Consider the following 27,799-nt stretch of genomic DNA (forward strand, 5'->3'; position numbering starts at 1 on the left):
CCCTGTATTGTAAAATCAAAAAAAAAAAAATTGAAGTGATATGAACAAATGTGGTAAAGGCCAAATTAGTTGAATGGAGGAGTGCTTACCTAGCAGACTCAAGAACACCTGCCTATTATTGTCATGCCTCTGCTTGTACAATCATCCTGTGTATGTGCAATACAGAAGTATCTTAAGAACCACAATGTAACAAAATTATAATTATCATTTAATAATTATCTAATTTAAAATTTACAGTTTATTTTGCCTTTCTTGCATTCATTAAATGAAATCTATCATCAAGTTCTTTATGCTTGTTTTTATTCTTTTTGAGAAAGACAGAAGGAGAGAAAAAGGGAGAAAGGGAGAAAAACATCAAGGAGGAGTTGGGGAAGGGGAAAGAATCTGGTCACATTGACTGTATAAAAAAATCTGTTTCATCTTTTTACTTTTTTAAAATCCTAATTGAATTTTTAATGCAATATGTTCTAATCACACTTTTTTTCTGTGTAATCCCTTTGATATTCCTCACCTCCCTACCCACCCAAGCTCATGCATTTTCTTTTTTGTTTCAAAACAAAAACTAGAAACACAAACAATGACAGCAAGATAAAACCCACAAAAATATAAAGCAAAGTATACAATTTTGCCTAGATCTAGTCTAATGCAATTCAAAAACAGTAACTTATTTTGTAGAAATAAGCAAATTGATTCAAACTATACAAAAAAAGCAAGAATCTGAATTAACATAAATAATCTTGCTTCCTAAAAAAAGAAAGCTAGGAGATTCACAACTCCTGGTACCTACTATAAGTATACTGTCATTGAGGCAATTTACTGTCTTAAAAATAAAAATCTGAGTCAATGACAAAGAGTTTACAGGAAAACTCACAAAATAGTCAACTAATTGTCAACAAATTCTCTGGAGCTATTCAGAGAAAAAAAATAATTCTCCTATAATGATGCTGTGCTAATATGATATATAGGAATAATTAATGTACAGTAATAACAGTATAACTAATGTAAGTACACAAAATAAGCTGTCTAAGACAAGAAGCAAATATTAATCCAAGATGAATCATAGTGTTAAATTCAAGAATCTAAAGAATAAATATTTATAATACATAGATGAGAGACTCTCAGGACTCAAAGGGAGCCTATCATGATGGTTCTCTGAAAGGCCCAACAAGCAACTGAAAGAACCACATGCAGATATTTACAACCAACCATTGAACAGAAGCTGGTGACCTCTTTGGTTGAATTAGGGAAAAGCTGGAAGAAGCTGAGGAGGAGGGCAACTCTATAGGAAGACCAGCAGCCTCAACTAACATGGATCCCCAAGATCTCTTAAACACTGAGCCACCAACCAGGCAGCACACACTTGATGATATGAGGCCCCCAAAACATATTCAGTAGAGCACTTTTGGGTCTGGACTCAGTCAGAGAAGATGCACCTAACCCTCCAGAGACTGGAGGCTCCAGGGAGTTTAGAGGTTTGGTGGGGTTGGGGGGTGGAATCATCCTCTTGGAGACAGTGGGGGTGAGGGAGGTATGGGATGTGGAACAGTCAGAGAGTGGACTGGGAGGAGAATAAAATCTGAATTGTAAAAAAAATAAAAGATTAAATAATTTAAAAGAAAAGAGAAAAAAGGAAAGGAAAAAGTACATAATGAGGCTGAGGCTCAGTCTCTAAAATGATTTCCTGCAAGTACAAAACCTGACTACATCCTCAGAACTCATCTTAAAATGGAAGGCATGGATATGCACAGATGTAGCACTGGTGATAAGATGCAAGAGACAGAAAGGTCCCTCAAGGCTCACTGGCCAACCAGAGTAACCTAACTGGCAAGGTTCATGGCAGAAGGAAGCCCCATTTCAAACAAACAAAACACATTAGTAATCATTGTGGAATAACATTTGCAGTTTTCCTCTGGCTTCCATATTCATGCATATATTTTTACACAAACACACACACACTCAAATACGCATGTCTTTATACAAAAGATGTTATTAAACATGCACACAAAAATACACAAGAAAGGACAAAAAAATATTTTTTACAACCACTTGTTAGGCAGAGATTTTTTTGAAAAATATCCAAAATTAAAGAACATGAAATATAAAATAAAATGAAATGAACTATACAATATTAAATTGAACTTCTAAAATTTAAATCTTTGTCTTGGAGACACTACTAGGGAAATCTACAGATGAAAAATAAAGGTCATTTTAGCAAAATCTTGCTGGCATATGCAATAGTGTCTGAGTTTGGTGGCTGATTATGGGATGGATCCCTGGGTGGGGCAGTCTCTGGATGATCCATCCTTTCGTTTCAGCTCCAAACTTTTTCTCTATAACTCCTTCCCTGGGTATTCTGTTCCCTATTCTACGTGTTGGTCCTATATGCCAGCAAGATTTTGCTGAAAGGACCCTGATATAGCTGTCTCTTGTGAGGCTATGCCAGTGTCTGGTAAATACAGATAGTGGATGCTCACAGTCATCTATCAGATGCAACACAGGGCCCCCAATGGAGGAGCCAGAGAAAGTACCCAAGGAGCTGAAGGGGTCTGCAACCCTATAGGTGGAACAACAATATGAACTAACCAGTATCCCCAGAGCTCATGTCTCTAGCTACATATGTAGCAGAAGATGGCCCAGTTGGCCATCATTGGGAAGAGAGACGCCTTGGTATTGCAAACTTTATATATGCCCCAGTACAGGGGAACACCAGGGCCAAGAAGTGGAAGTGGGTGAGTAGGGGAGCAGGGCAGGGAGAGGGTATAGGGGACTTTCAGGATAGCATTTGAAATGTAAATGAAGAGAATATCTAATAAAAAATTGAAAAAAATAAAGGTATCCTCAATATATATAAGAAAATGTTAATATCTAGCAAATAGTTTTTCCTAGAAATAAACATTACAAAAATGCACACTCAATTTAAAATAAAATTTTTGACTAAACTTTTACCAAGATTTCATCAATTTCTCATGAAAAGGATTCCAGAGGAACTAACAACTAAAACATAAAACTATTTTAATTACAAGAATGCTTATGATAATTTAGAATTACAAGAAAAACTATTGACAAGGGAATGTAGCAACTAAGTTTTCAAAGATAATTGATGAGGTTTGAGAAATGGCTCCCTCAAATAGGTAGATGGTTTCCATGAATATGATAACTGAAGTTGTTCTTTGACCTCCTTGCACACATGTGCACACCACACACAAGTGTGAATTTGAGCCCACACATTTATTTTAGACTCCTACATAGATGAACAAATAAAATGACAGACATTTACCATTTAGCAGAGTTAAAATATGATAATATAAAACAAATCAAAGCAAGACAAATAAACAATAACAAAAGAGAACTCAAACAAGATAAAACAATTTTAAAGTTTCTGCCAACAATGAAATCTAATGATGAGATGTGTTAACTGATACATTCTTCTAAAATAATGAACATTCCATAAATGCAAGGATAGATCAACATACCAAATCCATAAACAAATTATTATATTGACTCTAATAGGAAGATCACAAAACTACCTCATTAAGGTCAGTAAATGAAAGCTCATGACAAAATATGGCTTCCTTCATGGTAAAAGGTATGAAGACAGTAGTAATAGAAGATCCATACAACATCAAGAGTTCCTATTTCAAACAAAAAAAGAACAAAAAAAATCTAATCAATGAATGGAAAACAGAAATTTTTCAAGTGAAGAAGTATGGATAGTTAATACAATGTGAAAAAATGCTAAGTATTTTAACCATTAGGGAATAAAAATTCAAATTATACTAAGATCAGATCTCATACTGATTAGAATAGTTATCACCAAGAAGACAAATGACAACCACTGCTAAAGAGGAACCCTTTTCCACTATTATAGGAGATGCTTATTATTTCTGCTATTATTGAAATCATCATGAAGTTTCCTCAAAATATTTAAACTGGAACATTCATATCATGCTAATATCTTCACTTCTGAGTACCTGGTCAAAAAGTTAAAAAGGCAGCGAATTACAGAGATAATAGCATGGCCATGATTTCTGTAGTATCACTCAGAAAAGCCAAGTTGCAAAGTCAGTGCATGACTATTCATGCCTATGAGCTGATGAATGGACAAAGGAATTTTGCGTGTATCCTCAGTGGAGTTGTAGTCAGTCACAAATAAAAATTGAAATGTTATTTTTAAGAAAATGAATTGGCTTGTATTAGGTGAGGGAAAAGGAGTGAAGCCCTGAGGATCAGCAGAAAGAATGTAAACAGGTAACCTCTGGAAATAGGAGGTTGGGGGTGGACCCCTCAGAATGCACCAGAGACCTGGGAGGTGAGTGACTCCCAGGACTCAAAGGAAGGGACCTTAGATGAAATGCCCAACACTAGGGAGAGGGAACTTATAGAGCCCACCTCCATCAGGAAGACAGGACATCAAGTGAGGGATGGGGTTGCCATGCCACAGTCACACCTCTGACCCATAGCTGTTCCAGTCTGAAAGAGCTACAGTGATGGAAATGGAGAGGAACCTGAGAAAAAAAAGGTCCAGTGACAGGCCCAAAGTGGGATCCAGATCAAGGGGAGGTCCCAAGGCCTGACACTATTACTGAGGCTATGGGGTACTCACAAATAGGGATCTATCATGACTGCCCTCCAAAATTCCCAACAAGCAGCTAAAAGAGTCAGATGCATATATTTGCAGCCAACCAATAGACAGAAGCAGCTGACCCTGTTGATGAATTAGGGAAGGCTGAAAGAAGCTGGAGAGAAGGGCGATCCTGTAGGAGGACCAGTAGTCTTAATTAATCTGAACCCCTGAGATTTTTCAAACACTCGACAACAAAAGCCAGCTGATATAAGGACCCACCAACACACATACAGCAGAGGACTTCAGTGTCTGCGTTCATTCAGAGATGATGCACCTAACCCTGATGTGACTGGATGCCCCAGGGAATTTAGAGGTCATGTGGGGTGGGGGCATTCACATGGAGACAGGATGAAGTAGGGAGGAGGTGTGGGACATGGAGCAGTCCCAGGGTGAATTGAGGGGGAGGGGCAGAGAATGAAACATGGAGTTCAAAAAATGAAGTAAAAATAAAATAATATTTAAAAAAGAAAAGTTAACAAAACAAAATGAATGGGACTTGAGATTATGATAATAAATCTAGATTAAACTAGATTCAGAAACAGTCAATACTTGTACTTTCTTGGATATTGTTGATATGGGAAATAAGAAAAATACTTGAAACTAAAGGAATGCAGAGGGGAATGATAATGTAGGAAACGGGCAAAAAATTCCTACCAGAAAGAGGTGGATATTGTCAAAATAAGCTGTCTTCATCTCTTAAATATTACTTTGTAAAATTAGTGTACCCTAATAAAAATTTTCATTACAAAATGTCTCATGTTAAGAATTAAAATAGTGGTGATCCTTGAAAAATAATAACTATGTGAGCTGTATGGATCTTCTTTTTTTTTCTTGATCATTGATCATTTAATAATTGATACCCAAGGAATGAACTTATCCATTCTGTACAAACATAATGTGAGGGCACATATAAATCAGTATGTCCATGCTTTCATAACTGTAAAGCTAGATATAGTTGCATTATCATGTTACATTCAGGGATTTCATGTAATTGTGCTTTAGATGATTGGTGTCATGTGTGACCACAAGGGGCTCTTCAAATTAGTATTGTGCTGTTTTGTCATTGGGTTCACATTATAGACATCCATTGAGTTGTGAAAATTCAATAAGATATGCACAGATATTTCATGCATTTTCTATGTGTGACTTTTCAATCAAATGTTTAATTAGAAAACAGAAGCTATGTGGTAAAGAAGAGAAGTACATTCCATAATTTGTTCAGAAGAGAACACTCATGCCTGTCATTAAAAAGGTTGGCAGGAATTTACCTGCCTCCTGGCAGATACTAGATGAAAGAATAGGTGTGAGCTTAAAATCTTGTTTGCCAGGCATTTTAGAAATAAGTTTACTTTTATTTGAGCATCTGGCCATTGCAGGTACCCCTGGAGCAAGACCAGAATTTATAGTTCTGTAGTTATATAGGCCACTTGTTTATATAGAGAATTTTATGGCTTAGATCCCCAGGCTTATGTCAGTAATGCTGTTGGAGATTTCTCTGTTAATTATCCTCTGGGACTTCAGCATGCACACAGATGTCAATTCAGATGGACCAGCATGTATCTTCCTGGGAGCAATGGACTCTGAGTTTTAACCAGATGGTTGAGGTAAGTTCCCTTAAGGCCAAGCACATTCTAAGCTGTCTATGTACTTTATTGTAAAGAGACTTCCATTTTCAATGTGGGGTCTGATTTGTCAAGTCATTCCCTCTCTTAATTCCATTCTTATAATATTATTTTTAATTTTTTAGTAAATACCTTGACAAGGCACATTCTTAAATTCTTTTCATACATTTTAATCTATCTTAATTCTGAAGTAAGCTATATATGTATTTTAAAATTGATCACACATATAATAAGAAAAAGGAAGTAAAAATCCTTTTCACCATAGTTTTTCAAAAGACCAATAAAGAGACTCCAAGTCTTTCAATTCATGGATTTGCTCTATGCTTGATTGTTCTCAATGCAAGTAATAAGACTGTAAATATGTAGAATATACCCTCAGCTATCAGCCTTCATTATTTCTTTTTGTACAACTGATTATTTGTAAATTTCAGATTCTTAAATTTACTTACAATTGAATGTCTGAGTAGTAGCAACAGTTCAAGAATAATAGAAAATATGCCATAAATTAAGAAAGAGGACATAAGAATGCATGGCTATAATCCCAGTACAAGGCTGAGGCAAGTGCATCTCAAAACCAGAGCCATCTAGGGCAATACAGTGGATAGAAAAAGAACCTGGGCAACTTTGTGAGAACATTTAAGGAACAACAACAATAAAACAAAAAAGGAGCAAAATGTGGGCTGAAGAGAAAAAGAGTGGTACTTTCCTGAATTGGTACACACAAGACCATAAATTTAACTTGTACTATGTACATCAGTTATTAAACAGAAACAAAAGCTTTGGGTATTGAACTGTTGCACTGTACTATACTAAAAGTTTCACCATATTAATGTTTTTGGAACAGCTAGATATGAATGTGAGCATTGACATGACAAAATGCCCTGTGCTGTGAATTATCACATCAGTCTTCTTCAATCAAGCTTCTGATTTCAACCTTCAGCATTACTAAGAGGACTTAAGGAAACTTTATTTCTGAAAACTACACCATCCAGCCACAGGTACCCGACACCAATTTTTTGCAGATATATGAAAAAATAAATAAATTGCAAAACTTGAGGGTCATGAACATTTTTCCAGAGTTTATCTTTCAATTCTTATAATTTTACTTTGTTCTGGTAGTTTGGAATTTTTTAAAACAGTAACAGAAGTTAAAACCAAATAACATTTTCAATCAAAACTTAAATTCTACTTTCTACAGAAATATAATACAGCATATACATTTCTAGGTACATAAGATATTCTGAATCTTACTTTCTTTAACCCTTCATTAAAGCTTGAACACAAATAATGTTCTCTTAGAATCAAAGGAAAATGACCTCAGGTGCTCACTTTAGTAGATGAAAATGATGTACTCTGGGAAAGTCCCCAACCAATATCATGGATAACACTAATGGGACCAATAGTAACCCTGATAGGCTGCTCAAGAGTCTCCTAGGCTTGAGCTATGTGCACCACCTCTCAAAGCATTATGGCAATGGTACCAAGAGTTGCCATTTTTATTTTGCTGTCTTTCATTTCCTGCCCCTTAAGTGTCACCGAAGATTGAAATGCTCTCTTAAAAACAGTTTTAAGAATGCCAAATGTATTTTCTCTCTCATGGCTAGAATAAATAAGCATCCTCTGTCAAAGATACTGAGAATCTTATTAATCAGCAATTGATATATTAATTTTTCCTGAAAATATTTAATATGATAGCTTCATACACTTTTCAGAGGTGTTCTTCACAATAATTATAATAGGTAATCAACATTAAAAATTTTGAGGTTGACAAACAGCAAAGTCTCATAGCAAACTCATAAGTTAGAAGAAAATTGAAAAACTATTTTCCATCATGAAACATGTACGTTAGATTAAAGCTAGTGAAACACATTTTTATCTGAATTCTATTTGGGTCTTTCAGACATTATGAGTTCTATATAGCATTTGTCACAACTACTCATTACTTGGGTGTTTTCAAAATCAAGAAATCTCAGTTTTGTTTTGTTTGTTTGTTTTATGTGAGTAATACTATAGAATGTGAGTATAGTTTCAGATTATTGTCAGTCTTTAAACAACAATATGCTAAGTCTAACCTTAAACTCACTTCTACTTATATTACAAAGATTAAGAATATTACTAGAACGTAATCTACTAGAGAACAGTTTGTTTCCTGTCCTTAAGGCTCTTGCTATTTGCTTCTCCTTCTTTTTACCCTCCATTGTGTCATTGAAAACACTCCAAGAGGAAATGTCTTAACAGATGCATCTTTGAGAGTTTTGACAAAATTTAACTCCTTGATAAACGAACTGTAGTGAGGGTTGGAAACTCTGAACCTGTATGAATATATTTTCAATAATAAGACATGGGGTGAGTGTGTTTTGAAAATAAATTGAAACAAGAAATATTTGGAAAGGTACATGAATAATCTCAGGTTACAGAGTAGTAGAAAAGGAGATGAGAAATTAACTTAGTTCTCCCTGATATCCAAACCAAAAAAAAAAAAAAAAGAAAAGAAAAAAGCGAAGAGAAAAGGAAAGGAAGGAGAGGAGAGGAGAGGAGAGGAGAGGAGAGGAGAGGAGAGGAGAGGAGAGGAGAGGAGAGGAGAGGAGAGGAGAGGAGAGGAAAGGAGAGGAAAGGAGAGGAAAGGAGAGGAAAGGAGAGGAAAGGAGAGGAAAGGAGAGGGAAGGAGAGGAAAGAAGAGGAGAAAGTAAGCTTTCCCATGCACTGACATTTTTGCATTAGAATCAAGTGATCTTAATTCCAACTATTATAAGAAATAGACTCTTGTATTTTCTGTCCTGATCCACTGTCATTATTGTACATGTGCAATCTTATGCCTACATTTGGCCCTGGAGAGGATTATCATGCTTGCATGCCAAAGTATCATTATAGTAGCCATGAATTCTGGGATTCTCTGCTAGACTTTCTGTTAGTAGAATTACTATGTATTGTTATTCCATATGTTATAATTTACAAAGCTTGTGACAAAACCTCATCTTTCAAGTTATACCTCTAACTACTTGTGATAATTTCTTTTCCTTATAGCTTAAATTGCTAAGTATAGTGCAGTATGCATCCCAGGGTTGGCTGAATTACAATACAATTAGCACACACTGACTCACAGGTTTCTGTTGTTAATGTGAAAAACAAAATACCTTCAATACTGTAAGTTGGGAGAGTGACAATGTTTCTGTGACAACACAGGAGTCATTGGACATCTACTTGCTGATGAGTCTTCTTTACCAAGAATGTCTCTCCTTGGCTAGAGGTCTCTTTAACACAATCAGAAGGGCCTTCCCAACCCTTAGGGGCAATGCATACTCATTCCCATTACTACCAGTGTTTCCATGCACAGTAGCACTGTTTCTTTCATCTCTGTCTGAAGAAATTACTCTAATATTTATTACATGAATCCTTGAGGAAGCTGCAACACAAAACAAACCTTCCTCCCTCTGAACTCACCCTCATGACCCTCCCTTAGATTACTGCAAGCCCTTAAAGTGAGATACAAAAGCAACCCATAAAAGATGAGTTAGCTTTTAAAAAGATACTCCAGCTTTGTAAGTTATAGTACTGGAAATCAGGTATGAAACGTATGGAATAAAAGGAAAAGGAAAAGGGCAACTTTTATTAAATTGTCTCATTATGGAAAGATTTAGGATTTAATTCCAAGGTTTATGGAGCTAGAGAGGGTTCTTACCACCTGACTGGACAATTGAAATGGACCAAAAGGTAGCTGCTATGAAAAAGAAAATATAAATGTAGGACATGCTTTATTGTTTTACTACATTTTTATTTTTAAAGAAAAATAGTGAGAATAATTTGATTGGTTTTAATAAAACTAATATGACTTTCAGATCAATAAGGAACAATAGCAAGAGTGGCTAGAGAATACTAGTCCCTGTTTGCAGCCTGACAGACTTTAGATTAAACAAAAGGCATCTCATTTGACAAAGGTAAGCCATCAATGAACCATGGCTGGCTGTTTAAAAGTTCATCCTAAAGGAAAACAATTTTTTAAGTAAAATTTTATTACTGTGAGGCCAATTCCTTTAAATTTAGTTCAACTAAAGAAATCTCTCACAGCTTTCCAGGACTGCTTTAATCTGTAAAATGAAGAATATTTGGACAAGTGCACCAAGATTGAGCTTCACTCCTTTGGACAGCAAAGTCTTGCGTAATTTTCTACAATAGTAGCATGAAGCCACATCCTAACAGCAATAAAAGTCTTTTTTTCCTCACACTGGAAGTTTTCAATGAAAAAATATGTTTACTTTCTTTATTCTGGACCAGCAGGGTTCATTATCATTTTTGTGACTCTAAGCATATGAGTGCCTAGAATTCTACTTGAGGCCTTTCTATTTTTAGAAGCAGTAATTCTCATCATGAACATCTTCTCTGTTAAGATTTTTCCAGGTACAATTGGTCAAATGAGCATAGTGGTAATTTTGTGAGACAGAATAGATTGCATAAACTACTGAATGCTTTCTCATGAAAAGTAGAGCTCTTTTCTAGCTCAGTGGAGCAATACTAGGACAGGAGATGCCACAGCAACATCAGTCAAAACAATCTGTTGTCATCTGGCTGGTAAGAATTACTTAGATATCAAAACGAGAGCAGAGAGTATGAGTGTCTTTAGTAGATGTATGTGCCACCACAGCAACCTTAGAGTGTGCATTCCTGTGTAAGAATATGTACTTTTCTGGTATGAGATATGCTCAGTGGAACAACTTGCCCATTAGCAATATTTTTTGCATGTAATTCAATGGTATGACAAAGGCATAAAATGGGCAATGATGATGCTGGTCTTGAAGAATGAGAACTAACTTAGTTCTCATTTCTTAGGTAAGATTGCTTACATTTTCTAGGTACAAAGATGTGAGGGTTGGAAATGTTAGAAAAGTTTTCAATGGTTGGTTCTATGGCTCTCTGGCCTTCATCTCACTAGCCCAGTTGAACATGAAGCAAAAGGTGATACCTGATGCCCGGGGCCTGTCTTCTCTTTACCTTGGCTTCTTATACTTCAGCTTTCTAGCCCTCACCTGCGAAATCCCAAGTGATATCTAATATTAAAATTATGGTTGAAGCAACATAAACATGTGTTACTAAGGATTCCAAGAGAGTCAGTTTAAGAACTCTTAAGTACAAAAAGAGAGAATGTAAAAAAAAAGCAGGTAGGGATGCTTATATTACCATTAATCCCAGCACTTGGGAGGCAGAGGCAGGGAGATTTCTGAGTTTGAGGCCAGCCTGGTCTACAGAGTGAGTTCCAGGACAGGCAGGGCTATACAGAGAAACTCTGTCTTGGAAAAAAAAAGAAAAAGAAAGAAAGAAAGAAAGAAAGAAAGAAAGAAAGAAAGAAAGAAAGAAAGAAAGAAAGAAAGAAAAAGAAAGGAAGGAAGAAAGAAAGAAAAAGAAAGGAAGGAAGGAAGGAAGGAAGGAAGGAAGGAAGGAAGGAAGGAAGGAAGGAAGGAAGGAAGGAAGAAAAGAATAAAAAGAAAAAGGAAAAAGAATTGTTGCTTGACTTAATACACTGGAAGAAAGAAAATTTAAAGACTGTAATGGTCAGGAAGACTTGCCACTTAAAACAGATTCAGTGGAGTTTTTATATGGTTTTGTGCATGCTACCACAGCCTTTGGGAAAACTTATATGCAACATCCCTAGAAATTACTACAATATTTTATTATTAATAAATTTATTATTAATAAATTTATTAATCTGATTACTACAATATTTCTGCTTCCTCTTCAACATAGACCCCTGATCTTTTAATGAAGGAGTGTTATATCTCATTTAGGATGGAATACTCTAGAATCTATCACTCTCTGCACATTGTCCAATTGTGGTTATCTTTTTAAAAATCCTATCTACTGTAAGAAGGGGCTCAGTGATGGGGACTGAGTGATACACTAATGTTTAGGTATAGCACTGTATTACTAGGAGTCATTTTATTACAGTGTTTACTGAGTAGAATAATTGAAAAATAGTAAGAAGCTCCACCCACAACCAAGAATCTATTTGTAAATGACAGCTCTGGCAGAGGTTAAATCAATTTAGTTTTCTTCAGTAGATAACACTCAATATATCAACTGTGTTATTTGGTAGGCCTCATGCTTAGGAATAATTGTCCAATATAAAACCTGTTCTATATTTTTGTTTATTTTGTTTTGGTGTATTTGTGTTTTACATTTTGCTTTGTTTTGGCTTGAGTTTGGCTTTAAGATAGAGAACATGAATGTGGGGTGTATGGTGGACATCTCAAGCAGCCAGAGGTGAAGAAAGAATACAATGAGAATATGTGAGGACAAGTGGACCTGGTTAGCTACTAAAGGAAAAGTAAGCATAGTTTCTTTGTGGACAAGAGTGAACACAGAAATTGCAGTGATTTAGAGCAATGATTCAGGCCTATGCCGTTAGTTAATATCTCAGTTTATGTTATATTATGAAGACCACAAGTTTAGGTTAGTCAGCAAAATGGTAGGTAGTTCTGAAAAAGGCTACTGGATTATTATTTGATCTATAAAACTAGACAGACAAATTCTAGGTCAAGTAAAGAAAATTGAATGATTAATGACAATAGCTAAAGAATCTCAGTTGCCTCCCAATCTTAAACCAGTTTGTAGAAGCAGAATTTCTTGAAGGAAGAGGAAGCTAATTCCATTTGAGAAAGGACCATGTTAGAATAATTCCATTCCCTTCCCCTGGTTCTCTTCAAATGAGCATTTAAGAAGGAGTTTTTATTCCAGGATAGCTATGTAATAACTTAACTGAAATAATCATGCACCACTCATAAACTACTGAAACTGACTCTGAATTTCTATGAATCGAAGGAGTGAATCACTGTGGTCAACTTATCAGAGCAAGACTTAGGAAAATCAGATGATCAGGAACTGTGGCCCCTCTCACAGAGAGTGTGAAAGCCAAACATTCATTTATGTACTCTTCATTTATGTTAACCAAACCCCTGCTTTGTCCTCTTCACCCCACCACAAACCTACAAGCCACACTTAAGCCTTTATCTCCAGGTATTTCCCTCCTCTCTTTTTATCTTTGTAAACTATAAATCACTTTCCCATCTCCCAAGACATAATGAAGATACATTACATTAGGTTCATTATTCAGTTCTTTCCTAGTTGACAAGGACATAGCTACTGCTCTAGATTTACTGATAAGAAATCTGTGTAGCCATTGCATACACTAGCAAGATTTTGCTGAAAGGACTCTGATATAGCTGTCTCTTGTGAGACTATGTCGGGGCCTAGCAAACACAGAAGTGGATGCTCACAGTTAGCTAGTGGATGGATCACAGGGCTCCCAATGGAGGAGCTGGAGAAAGTTCCCAAGGAGCTAAAGGGACCTGCAACCCTATAGGTGGTACAACATTATGAACTAACCAGTACCCCGGAGCTCTTGACTCTAGCTGCATATGTATCAAAAGATGGCTTAGTTGACCATCACTGGAAAGAGAGGCCCATTGGACACACAAACTTTATATGGCCCAGTACAGGGGAATGCCAGGGCCAAAAAAAAAAAAAAAAAAATGGGAATGGGTGGGTAGGGAAATGGGGGAGAGGGGGGGTATGGGGGACTTTTGGGATAGCATTGGAAATGTAATTGAGGAAAATACATAATAAAATATATTAAAAAAAAATCTGTGTAGCAAATTGTTGTGAACAAATCCTAAAATGCAGGTGACTCCTATTTTAGTAGAGCTCCTGTAGTTTTAAGTATACAAGACAACATTTTGAATATCTCATCCACCTTACTCTTTCGAAGCAATGCTTGAATGTTTTCCCAAGGATTTCAGATGCATCATTAAGTTATTAAATTGAGATATCTCATTAGTTTTTAATGAGCACACTTTTTTATTACAAACTTCCCTCTTTGGACTATCTTCACTGTGTTGCATAGACTTTGATATGCCATATTTTCATTTTCATGACATTCCATACATTTTTTAACTTCTGTCTTGATTTCCTCCTTGACACAATTGTCAGTCACTATGACATTGTTGTTTATTTTCCATGTGCTTCTGCACTTCCTGCACTTTTTAATGTCATCGGTAACTATCTTTATCCCACTGTTGTCAGAGAGAGTCAGCATGGAATTTAGATTTACTATATTTTTGAGTCTTGTTCTCTATCTTTATATCTAGTCAGTTTTAGTGAAAATTTATGAGCTGCTGAGAACAATAAGTATTCTTTAGTTTTTGGCTGGAATAGTTCATAGATGCATGTTAGGTCCTTTTAATTTATATTATCATTTAACTCAAATGTTTGCTTATTTTTCCCTCAGATTTTAACCTCTTTATTGGTTAAAATAAACTATTTCAATCAATTACTGTGGGAAGCCATTCCAGACTCCCTGGCCGGCCAGCCATCCAGCCAGCCAGAAATCTATTCCAGGTAGTAAACAAGCCCATATTTGGTGGATGGCCCGCCCTTAATCCCTGATTGGCTGAGCAAGCCTGCCTGGTGAGGTGATGTGACCTGTGGTGTTTGGTGGGGGCGTGGTTGGGGCTGGAGTGGAAAAAAAAAACACTTGTAACCAGAGAGGCTGGGGGATTTGGAAGAGAGAAGCTGCCTGAGTAAACTGCTTTAAGAAGTACCGGTGGTTGTGTTTTCCTTGCTGGTCGAGTTGGACGCAACAAATTACTATAACTGTGCTGGGTCAATCTGTGGCTTTAAACCTAACAGTAATTTTTAATGAACTTGAGAGCACCTTTTTTGGTGTGTATATATTCAGAATTATTCTCTGAATGGATTGTTTCTTTAATGAATATCAAACAACTCTATTTGTGCTTTCAAACTAGTTGTGTTAAATGTCTATATCTCCAGACATCAGAATATCTATACCTCCTTATATTTTAGTTCCATTTTCTTAGCATAGCCTGTCCCACTCTTTTATGCAAAGGGAGTATCTATTGTTGATAGTGAACTATGTTTACTGCAGACAGCACAAAGATGGATCTGGTGTTATAACCTAAATTACTAAACTGTGTCTTAGTAGTAGTAATTAATAGCATATATATATAATTTACATATATGTATATAATTTTGTGCTTATTTGTTAGACCTCTTTTGGTTAACTTTCTCTAGAACTATTTAGTTATTTCGTTTCTGTGGCCTCCTTAATGTGTTTATCCTTCTTTTCATATTAAAGTATTCCTTCTGGTATCTTTTGTAGCATTAGCTTAGCATTAGCATTAACTTTTAATCTGGTTTTAGTGTGGAATATTTTTATTTCATTTCTCCTTAAAATTTAAAATATAATTTTTTTAGGTAAGAGTCTGAATTGTAGTTTGTGGTTTTACAGAATCTAGAATTCATATTATTTGGCCCCTCTTGCTTTATAAAGGTACAAAGGTTGATCTTGTTAGCTTTTTGAAGGTTAATTACATTGAGTCACTTCCATCAATAAAGGGGAATATTTAAACGTTAGTGAATAGACACTTCTCTGTATATATACTTTTCCATCCGTATAGTTAGAGGATACTATATCTACCATCATCTGCCATAAAAGTACTCCACACATTGCTGCTTCCTACCAACCAACTCATATATACTCTTCTTTTGTACATGCAGAGCTTAAAGCACTTGACTTATAGAAGAGAAAAATGACCTTTACAGTTTCAGTTATAGGACCAGGTAGGTGGAGTATCTTACTAATATGTGCAAGAGTTTCTATAGAGCTGCAAGTTCTCTAACTTGTTATTAAATGTACAGTTATTAAATGTTATTAAATGTACAGTTACTTCAATAGTAAGAATTTAGGGATAAAGAAATTATTGGTGAAAACAAGAGTGTTACTCAATACTATCCCTGGTCATCCCTTTAATAAATGTTGTTATTGGCACATTATGCTCTTTTGACTTGCATGAAGAAGGGCATTCTTTATGAGAACCAATCAATATTTCCTCTGATGTGGAAGGTAATACTACACATAAGACAATTGGAGCTCTGTATACCTGACTCAAGAAGTTTGGTGATTGGCCTGTATTCTAGCTTTCTTACTTGTCTGTTCCTATGATAAATGCATAACCAAAACTACTTGAGGAAGAAATGATTTATTTGGCTCTCAATACACGATATAACTCATAATTACGTGAAATCATGGCAGGAACTCAAACAGGCTAGGTAATAAAATAAGTAGGAACTCACACAGAAAATGTGAAGGACACTTTTCACAGGTTTCATCTCTGGGTCAGGCTCAACTAGCTTTGTGAAACAACCTCCATCCACCCAGAGGTAGCCCTGTTCATAGTAGGTGATCCCATCACACATCAATCATTAATCTTACAGGAGTGACTATAGGTCAATCTGCTAGAGGGAAATCTTCAGTCAAGGTTACCTCTTCTCAGAAGGCTCTAGGTTGTGTTAAGTAATCAAAAAAATTAGCAAGCATAGTGTAAATATCTAGTGGAAAATGGAATTAATATTCTATAATGGAAATAGTGAAGAGTTATATCTGCAAATTATAGGTTCCCTTGGGTATATCTTAACTATATTAAGGTTTGTGAAATTAAAAATTAAAAAAAAAAACTTTAATTGAGCAAGGATTAGAAGTGTCCCAGAACCTTTGAGATCCATAATAAGACCAATGAAATATAGACACCTGATATAACCACATGACCAGTTACAGAAACAGGAATTGCCATTGCTGTCCATGACCATGTCTTCCTTTTTTTCTGTTATGAATATTTCTCTCTGTAGGCATGTTTTCTCCTTATTAATTTATCACGTAGGAAAATTTACTGATTTTATGCCACCATATTTAGATATTAGAAATTTAAATTATGTGTTGAGAGATATTAGGCAGAAGGATACATAACTCTCAGAACTTGACCTGTGCTCTGAGGAAGGAATTAGTATCATATTTATTACTTCTACAATAGCTATGTCTTTTTTCTTTGTTTTGTTTTGTTTTGTTTTTGAGACATTGTTTCCCTGTGTAGCCTTGGCTGTCCTGGAACTAACTCTGTAGACCAGGCTTGCCTTGAACTCAGAAATCCACCTGTCTCTGCCTCGCAAGTGCTGGGATTAAAGGCATGCACCACCATTGCCTGGCCTAGAATAGCTGTTTCATAACATTGCTTTTAACTGTAGATTAAATGCATTTCAAAAAATATGAGAGTAAATCTAATGAAATTTGTGGTGGGGGATTGTGTTATTCTGACTGGACATGTGTCCAGATGAAATACACAGATATTTCTGGATATATAATATCAATTAAACCTGAGTGATCTTCTCAGTAGGTGGGCATCTTGCAACAAGAGCTTGGGGAAAACAAAAACAAAAACAAAAGTCAGAAGGGGATATTTGCCCACCTTCGTTTCCTGCTTTCTTTCCTGAGCTGGAATACATCACCCCATCTCCATCAGCCCTAAAGTTGGGTTATCAAACCTTTGAAATGGGACTGCCAAGTTTCCTGGATATCTGGCTTACACGTTTCTCGACCACCATTATCATGTCAACTAACATCTCAGAACAAATTGCCTTCAAATGGTTCCATATCTCTAGAGAACCCTGATACTCTGCTCAAATTTCACTCTTTACCTCTAAATCCAACACTGATAAAAATGCATCATGAATTCAGAATCAAACTCCATCACAGCCTTTCTATTGCTCCATATCCTCATCCTTTTAGGAATCTCCCTTTGTCCTCCTATAATGAAAGTCTCACACTAATCACCTGGCATAGTGACTCCAAGTCTGCCGTGTTTCAAGCACAAGAATTACCCGCTTCCACTCCATTTTGTTTTAAGATTTATCATAGTGCCTTAAGCATACCAGATGCTATAAAAATGTTAGTCAGACAAGCTGCTCTAAAAAGGTGTATTTGAATACACAGAATGAGAGTTGTCACTTGCTAAAACTATATGAATTTGAAAGGTAAAGGAAAGGTAAAAAAGTATAACTGAATATTTGATATTTGTATAAGTTTAACTGTGATGTTATAAAATCAGGAATTTGTGAATGTAAGTATGTTGAGTAGAAAAGTGTAGGATAGTGAGCTCTCAGTACAGAGTAAGTGAATTTCAAACAGTTTGAGTTTACAGCTAATGAGATTGTGGGGGTTAATTTTATGTGTTATTCTGCCTGATCCTGGGATGCACAGACTGTACATCTACCTTACATTATCATTTGAAACAGTGCATTTAGTGAAGATTGAATGGTATGCTGATTTTGAGGATCTAGTAGAATAGTTGGGGAGAAGGTAGCAGAATTAGTAAATGCAGGGAAAATTGAATTTGTTTTCATTTTCTCTTAGAGATTAGGATGTAGATCGTACTACTCAGAGAGAAGGACAGTAAAACAGGTGAAGGACAGAAAAGGTAAAATGAAAAACAAAAATCTAAGTATTTTTTCACCTGTTATAATATGCTTTTATAAATGAGGCTTTAAAAAAATTCATCCCACAGGGGAACGCCAGGGCCAAAAAAATGGGAATGGGTGGGTAGGGAAGTGGGGGGAAGGGTATGGGGGACTTTTGGGATAGCATTGGAAATGAAATTGAGGAAAATACGTAATAAAAAATATTAAAAATTAAAAAAATTCATCCCAAGAATGAGGTAAAAGAATATGTAAGCATTAATTATTAATGGTAGAATTTTGAATATCAGTGAACAGCTCATTACTCTTCAAATCATAGTCAGCTTGCCATATAGTTCATTAAGTTTCTGCCAGTTAAATACCTATCTTCTTTTTGTGTGCAGAAATATTTCTCATCATGTGATCAGTTATATAGTTCAGTTAATTTTTACCCTGTATCTCCTAATTGGTAAACTAAGACAAAAATTAATTTTTCAGTATTGCTGAATGCTTTAGGGGTCTGCAACCCTATAGATGGAACAACAATATGAACTAATCAGTACCCCCCAGAGCTCATGTCTCTAGCTGCACATGTAGCAGAAGATGGCCTAGTCGGCCATTATTGTGAAGAAAGACCCCTTGGTCTTCTAAACTTTATATGCCCCATAAAACACCAGGGCCAAGAAGTGGGAGTGAGTGGGTAGGGGGTCAGGGGCAGGGGAGGGTATAGGGGACTTTTGGGATAGCATTTGAAATGTAAATGAACAAAATATCTATTAAAAAATTTAAAAATATCTAAAATATTATAGGTGTTCAAGAAATATTTGTTTTAAAAAAAAACAAAGGGGGAAAATTTGGAAATGAATTCCCCGTCTAGCCCTGAGTACCAAGAAATACTGAGATGCTGTGTTAGGCTTAGAAAAACTGTTTTGTTTTGTTTTTTCTAACTCATTTCAAACAGAGTATTAGGAGAAAGAGAAAAACTTTTAGAAGCAGTTAAACAGCTTCTTATTAACACTGAAACATACAGTCAAAAGTCATTCTATTCCATAGTTTCTTTATTCAAATAGAGAAGCTATTGGAACATAGAGAGAATTAGCTGGCTTGTAATTAGACTTTTGGGACACTAAAGGATAACTGTTTCTGTTTCTACAGCCTACACTGAATGCATTAAATATACTGTATTACATTGACAAAATGAAAAAAAGTGGCATTAGCATGCACTTAAGCAGTACATGTTTGTTAAGAATTTCCCTGTTCAGTAGTGGTACAAGCTGTTTACAAAGTAGTTCTACAAAGTGCTCTATCACAATGCACAGCACGGATAGGAGACATTCCTTGAAGGAATTGGCATTCATGAAGCAATGTAACTAATTGGTGATTATCCATGATATTGACCCATGCACTGAAATGATTAGAAACTGTTCCAGGTAATTCTAATATACTGATTTGCTGATCCTGTCTTTTGGTTCAATATGCTTTGCTTGAAATGAGACTGGATATGAGAAGATCAGTCAGTATTCTTGGACATCTCATTAGGCAGGCTTCATTCTCCAATTTTATTTCCAACTTAAGAGCATTAGGAACATTTTTTCCAGACGTTTTGTCCCATGGTAAATAGCATTTCCAGATAAATGGCATTAATACTCACAAAGAACTCCAAACTAAAGGATATTTTCAGCTGGCAGAGAAGTCACAGGGTGGGGCGGGGTGGGGGGGTGTCAGTGATTTTACACCTCCAATACTCCTACTGCAACCACCCCTGTTCAAGTGTTCAGGAACTCTTTCCTGGGATTCTGTGGTCTCCATGCTACATTTTGAACCCTCTCTCTCTCTTTTATTTTCTACCCATAGAGAATCAAACTATGTCACAATGGTTCAGAAACAGATTATACATTAAAGTGTTCAAATTCTTTCTCTATCATGTTTCTCCTACAAGTTGACACAAAGCACCTCTGCCTTACTTGCTCATGCTGGAACATAGAACTCATGTTCCCTTCAGAGTCCTAGATTTGTTTTACCTTCTCCCTGAATAAACAAGATTTTCAAAACTGGTCATCTCACGGAGCACTTCAAAATCACTATCATGGACTTTGCCTTCTATACCTTATGCCACTATCATCCAATCATAGGGTATATGTTATTTATGGCCCTCCAGGAAGGAAGGTGATAACAGAAATACAGAGAAAGATATTGTTGGATAGGAAAGAGATAGAAACCGAGTATAGGAACAATGCTTCATTCAATTGCCCACCCCCCTCCATCTTACCATAATTTTTTTCTGCATCAAAGACCAACTGCTCTGAATTCTAGATAGTTTTGGAGTCATAATTTCAGCTGTCATCATATTGCAGCTTCATCATGCATACTGCCCCTAGTAATGTGTCTTCTGAAGTTTACAACTTAATTTCCTCTGACTCCCTGATATTTGATCCTGTCTAACGTGTTTTAAAAATGAAAAATATATTCACATCTAGGACCAAGAAAAACTGTCAAATTTTTGTTTGTTTCTCTTCTTTGTCCTTAATAATAATTTAAGTACCCAAGGAGCTGAAGGGTCTGCAACCCTATAAGTGGAACAACAATATGAACTAACCAGTGCCTCCAGAGCTCATGTCTCTAGCTGCATATGTATCAGAATATGGCCTAGTCGGCCATCAGTGGGAAGAGAGGCCCCTTGGTCTTGCAAACTTTATATGCCCCAGTACAGGGGAACGCCAGGGCCAAGAAGTGCGAGTTGGGGGGAGAGGAGCAGGGTCAGGGGAGGGTATAGGGGACTTTCAGGATAGCATTGGAAATGTAAATGAAGAAAATGCCTAATAAAAATTGGAAAAAATAATAATTTTATGGAGTTTTTACATATAGTATTATTATCACAGGCATCAGAAACAGTACTCACTTATTGCATCATATTTTTTTTCTTTTGAAAAGTCCAGACTGGATTCTCTGCTCATGGTTACACTGAGGTAAAATCTTCATGGACCCTGGGGCTGGTATTTGATCTGGGTCTTGGTCCTTAGATGCTGGCTGAATTATCTTGCTTATAACTATAAACCTGAAGCTCCTTATTGCCACAAAAGCTGTCAATGGGCCCCATCTTTCTCAGATTCCTTAGATTCTTCCATATCTACTTCATCTCAGAAGCGCAGCCTCTTTCCTTAGCCCTCCACCTATGGTAAGGGCTTTAAGAAAAAATGATTTAGCTTCAAGGCCTTATGTTATTAGTTCAAGTCCTCCAGGATAGAATCTGACTCTTAATGAAACTAATCCATATAAAAATTTAAATAGAAGAGTAAAGGTGCTTATAACTAAAATCTTTAATATTGTATATGGAAACTTTTGGAATGTCTTCAAACTCTGTGCCATCCAATGGTGTGACAAGAAGTGCCAAATACCCTTTGACTGTTTCTCTTTATTACATTTTCTGAGACTCCTGACAGTCAAAATCAAAATACATTCTCAAAGATTATATTTTTTTCTCATACCTCTCTGAAAACTGAGTCTAGCTAAGATGATACAAACATCACTACCCTCCAAAATTTAAATGCTACAATTATACCATTTTTACACCATCTTCCTAATTCTCTAATAGCTTAGATTTAATGATATTTTCTTCTGGGACTTGGGAGGTTGAGGCTGATTAATCATCGAGCTCAGGGTGTGAGAGGTTCTTAAGCAAAAGTGAACAGGAGTAGAACCACAGGCCAAATTCTACACAAGTAACTACAGGCCCATAAGCAACACTCAGACGAGGAGAAATAGTCTTGCCCAGGAAAGACTACATCAATTAGTTATCTAACAGCAAAAAATCAATTCTGAAAACATACATACAAGTGACATTATGAGGAGGTTATATTTATAAATTATGTATATTATGACATACTGAGGAGGTTATATTTATAAATATATATTTATACAAATATGTATATAACAATATTTAATGTCAAAAGAGACCATGAATTTAAAAGAGAGTAAGAATTGGTATATAGAAGATGAAATATAGAGGGAGAAAAATGCAGGGTGAAATGTAATTATATTATAATCTTTGAAAATACTTTTTTTCCTTTCTTTTTTTGAGGGGGTGTTGTTGTTGTTGTTGTTTTTTGTTTTGTTTTTGTTTTTTGTTTTTTTTTTTCGAGACAGGGTTTCTCTGTATAGCCCTGGCTGTCCTGGAACTCACTTTGTAGACCAGGCTGGCCTCGAACTCAGAAATCTGCCTAACTCTGCCTCCTGAGTACTGGGATTAAAGGTGTATGCCACCATGCCCGGCTCCAAAAATACTTTTAAAAGAAAAATAAAAGCATTTCATTAACATCTTTTGCCTCAGCTATGTCAGAAAAGCATCTACAATTAGTTCTTCAAAGCCAATGCTTCTATAGAACTTAGGCTGAAAACTGCCATGGTCTCTGTTCTATATATGTATGAGTGGCTCCATTTGAGAAACCAAGTGATAAAGGACCTTTGAATGATTGTTCCTACCTATTTCACTGTATTTGTTAGCCTGTATGGACTAAACCAACAATATTCCCAAAACAAGTAATGAGAGATTCAAGCTACTTTTTTTCTGGTCTAACGTCTTGCTATAACTGTATTTTTTAAAATACTGCTGAACTGTTAATTCCATTTAAACTCTTCAAGTCATTGTCCTTCTTAGAATTGTAGCATGCTGATTTTAATCAATATACCATATTTTATGAAGTTATCAAAGTTTTTTATGCTGCAATTCACAGAAATAAGTGCAACAATGTGTTTAATTTTTCTAGAAATAAGATAGATAGATAGAGGGGGAGGGAGATTTTTTCCAACAACTTTTCTATCTAAGGTATACATCAAGTGTGCTGTGCTGAAGGCATACTTAAAGTATCTCATTAATAGCATAACTTACATTGGTAATAAGCATAAAAACCTAGTTTTATGCTACTATGAATACATTTTAACTTTTACAGTTTTTACTCTAAATGTTTTTACTTTGATTATTTCTAATTAAATAGTTTCTCAGTTTATTTTTGTTGGTTATTTTATTTATTTACATTTCAAATGTTATCTCCCTTCCGAGTTTACCCTGCACAATCCCCCTATTCCATCCTCCCCCCTACCTGCCTCTATGAAGGTGCTCCACCACCCACCTACCCACGCCCACCACGGCCTAGCATTCCCTTATGCTGTGTCATCAAGTTTCCACAGGACCAATGGGATCCCCTCCCAGTGATGCCAGATAAGACAATCCTCTGCTACATATCCAGGTGGAGCTATGGGTACCCCCTGTGTACTCTTTGGTTAGTGGTTTAGTCCCTGGGGGCCGGGGGAACTTTGGAGCAATCTGTTTGATTGATAGTGTTCTTATGTATGTATGTATGTATGTATGTATGTATGTATGTATGTATGTATTATTTTTTATATTGTTCTTCTTATGAGGTTGCAAACCCCTTCTGCTCTACAGTCTTTGCCCTAACTTCCCCATTGGGGTCCCTGTGCTCAGTCCAATGTTTGGCTGTGTATATCCGCATCTGTATTGGTCTGGCTCTGGCAAAGCATATCGGGGGACAGCCATACTGGGATCCTGTCAGTAAGCACTTCTTGGCATCAGCAAAAGTGTCTCAGTTTGGTGTCAACATATGGGATATATCCCTCGGCAATCTTTGAATGGCCTTTCCTTCAGTTTCTGCTCCACTCTTTGTGTCTGCATTTCCTTTTATCAGAAGGGATTCTGGATTAATATTTTTGAGGTAGGTGGGTGACCCCATCACTCAATAGAGGGCTGTGCCTAGCCACTGGATATGGTCTCTTCATGTTCTATCTCCCCTTTGTTGGCTATTTCAGCTGTTTATTTTTATGTGTTTTTTAGTAAACAATATTTAACATTGAGAAACATTGTGGCATCAACTACCTTAGTATTTTTTAAATTGTATTTAATCTTTTTTTACAATCCAGATTTTATCCCACTCCTGGCCACCCTCTGACTCTTCCACATCCCATACCTCCTTCCCACCTCCCTGTCTCCATGAGGATGTCCCACTCCCCACTCCCAATCCTCCCACTCCCAGCCCCACCCTCACCCCCAAACCTTCCCACTCCCTGGGGCCTCTAGTCTCTAGAGGGTTAGGGCATCTTCTCTGACTGAGTCCAGACCTGGCAGTCCTCTGCACTATATGTGTTGGGGGACTCAGATCAGCTGATGTATGCTGTCTGGTTGGTGGCCCAGTGTCTGAGAGATCTCAGGGTCCAGGTTAGTTGAGACTGCAAGTCCTCCTACAGGTTCACCCTCCTCTTCCTCTAATTATAGGGGCTGATGCTCTGGGATAATTATTTGCTACATTCTGTTTCCATAGCTAAGTAGACTTGAGCCATTTGTTTGGGAACCTATTGTAGAAAGTACAGAGGAAAATATGAGAGGGACTTGAAGCATAATTTTTATAGTTCAAAGAGTCAGATAAGTACAAGAAATATCTTTGAGTCAGATAAATGTAGAAATATCTCAAACACTAATGCTGTTTCTGAGAATCCTCTGAGAAGCACAATAAAGAAGCCTAATAAGTGTTGTATTGGTGAAATAGAGAGGGTAGGAATTGATTCTTCTACTCTCAGTCCTCCGCAGATAAGAATTATATCTCATATTCCTTGGAATTCATAGGATATCTTGAATAGGCTGAGAAAGTTCCTATGGTTTTAAGGAAAGATAAAACACAAAACCCAACAAAGGTGAGACATAGTGTCACAGTGCCAGGAAACTGTCAACATGCATAGGAACTGTACACTATAGGAACTGAGAGGGCTCAACAGAGATGTCTCCTTTCCCCCCACACAAACATGCATATCTCATTTTTAATTTAAAAAATTAGCATTGATTTTTAAATATTGGCAATAGGAAATAATTTTATAATATTCATCACAATATGAAACAAACCTTAGATTAAAAAAATTAAGAAAAACACATATGGGTCATATCTGAACCCTGTCTACCTGGATGTTAACCTCACTCACTTTGTTAGAGATGTGGACGAATATATCCTGGAACTTTAGGCCATTTACTAACCCAAACAATTATGTTATATTATATAAATTCCATTTCCATAATTATTTGTAATATATTTTCCCGCTATAAAAGCCATAATTTCAACAATTCAAATAATTTATTGGTCTATACTTTGATTTAGGTAAGTGGTTATCAACCTGTGTGTCGGGCTCTTTTGGGGTTGAACCACCCTTTCTCAGGGGTCACCTACGACTTTCAAAAACACAGATGGTTTCATAGCAATTTGTAACAGTATCAGAATTAGAGTTATGAAGTAGCAACAAAAGTAATTTTATGGTTGGGGGGGTCATCACAACATGAGGAACCATTAAAGGGCTGCAGAATTAGGAAGTTTGAGAACCAATGAGTTACATTTAAAGAAGATGGTATGTCTTTTAACCATTTATTTTAAAGAATGTATCTTAGCTGATCTGTGAGTGTCCCCCTATGCTCTAGTACCTAAATTAAACTCTATGTTTTCATGTTGTTCATAGAACTATTTGTTTGCATATTACTCCTTACCTGAAGTGTGTTGAAATGGTTGTTAGACCAAATCTGTATATTGGTGTGTCTCTGGAGAGATGATATTTTTTTCATGAAGAGATAGGTATTGTGGATACTTTTAAACTCAGAAATCAAGTATTAAATAAAATAAATCAGTATGTAAGCGTCTTTGAGAATCTGTTTTCTACATGGTACTACTTACCATATCATAAGCTACTGAGACTCAGAATCAGGTGTTTTTATGTATATATTTGTTTCTATTTCTGTGTCTATGTCTATATATGTAAATGGTATGTTTATGTATATAAGTATTGTTCATTTTAATATATAGAATTTTTCTTTTAGCATATTTTTATATCATTTACTCTTCTTTGTTACTTTTGTTTTGAAAAGCACTATTGATATTTTAAGAATTTTTTTTATCGTCCTTTCCATAGTCTCCCCTGCTATGTAATCCTTTTCTTCCTATACCTTCCATGGAAGACTAAATGTTTTCACACATGACTCTAGCTTTCTTTTCCTTGTTGTTTGTTTCATTGTTCTATTTTCCTACTGCCTTATTCAAATGTTACTGTTTAGATTTCTCCCTCAGCAGACTGTAGTTTTTACTTACTGTGTTCAGGAGCCTCATTTAATTAATTAATTAATTAATTAATTAATTAATTAGTTAGTTAGTTTGTTTGTTTATTTATTTTGGTTTTTCGAGACAGGATTTCTCTGTATAGTCCTGGCTGTCCTGGAACTCACTTTGTAGACCAGGCTGGCCTCGAACTCAAAAATCCACCTACCTCTGCCTCCGAATGCTGGGATTAAAGGCATGTGCCACCACGACCGGCCCTCGTTTATTTTATAGTTCATGTTTTGAGCTATATTTCAAGCATAGTATAAAAATTTCTTTAAAATATTTCAGTTCAGGAACAACTTTCGAAGACCCATGTTCTCAAACTAAAAACTGGATGATGGCATGTCTATGTTATTCTTTTCAGTTTATTTGCATTCCAAATTCAGAGTCATCTTGGTCCCATAGCTGTGCACTATTAGTGAATTTTTTATGATATTCATATCATATATATGAATATAGCTTCTAAAAACCCTATTCTTGGTTCTGTTTATTTTCCACATAGAATGACTAGCTTTCTTGGGTATTCTGTCTTGCACTATTACTGCTTCTCATCTCAAAACACCTATACTTATTTCTGTCTGAAACTGACATGCTTAGCTGTGTTTGTCCTAAGGAAGATCAACCTAACCTTAGATGATGCTTAACAGGAAGGAATTTCAGATGTCATTCTTTCCTGATGCCCCACCATGTGTTTTCAGCAATTCATCATTGTCAAAGAAATATTTAGTTCTACTCGTGGGCATCATGTTTATCTCTGTCTTAGTTATTCCTCTATTGGTATGATGAAACACCATTATCAAGGCAATTAAAACAGAAAGTATTTAATTGGGTGCTTGATTGGAGTTTCAGAGGGTTAGCATAACAGGAAACATGGGCCTCAGAGAGAGACATGATGATGGACGGAACCTAATAGCTTACACTGTGATCCACAGGCAGAGAGACAGGGACATGGCATGGCATGGCCTCAAAGCCCACCCCCAGTGACACATCTCCTACAAAACCACAGCTGCCAACCATTCCCAAGCAGAGTTACTAAATGGGGATTGAGCATTCAAATACATGAACCTATGAGGGGTCATTGTCACTGAAGCCAACACAAGCTCCTATAGTCTTTCTCTCTCTCT

Source organism: Mus caroli, unplaced genomic scaffold (assembly GCF_978045245.1).
Source record: "Mus caroli unplaced genomic scaffold, Mus_caroli_1 scaffold_6, whole genome shotgun sequence".
In the NCBI taxonomy this organism is placed as follows: Eukaryota; Metazoa; Chordata; class Mammalia; order Rodentia; family Muridae; genus Mus; species Mus caroli.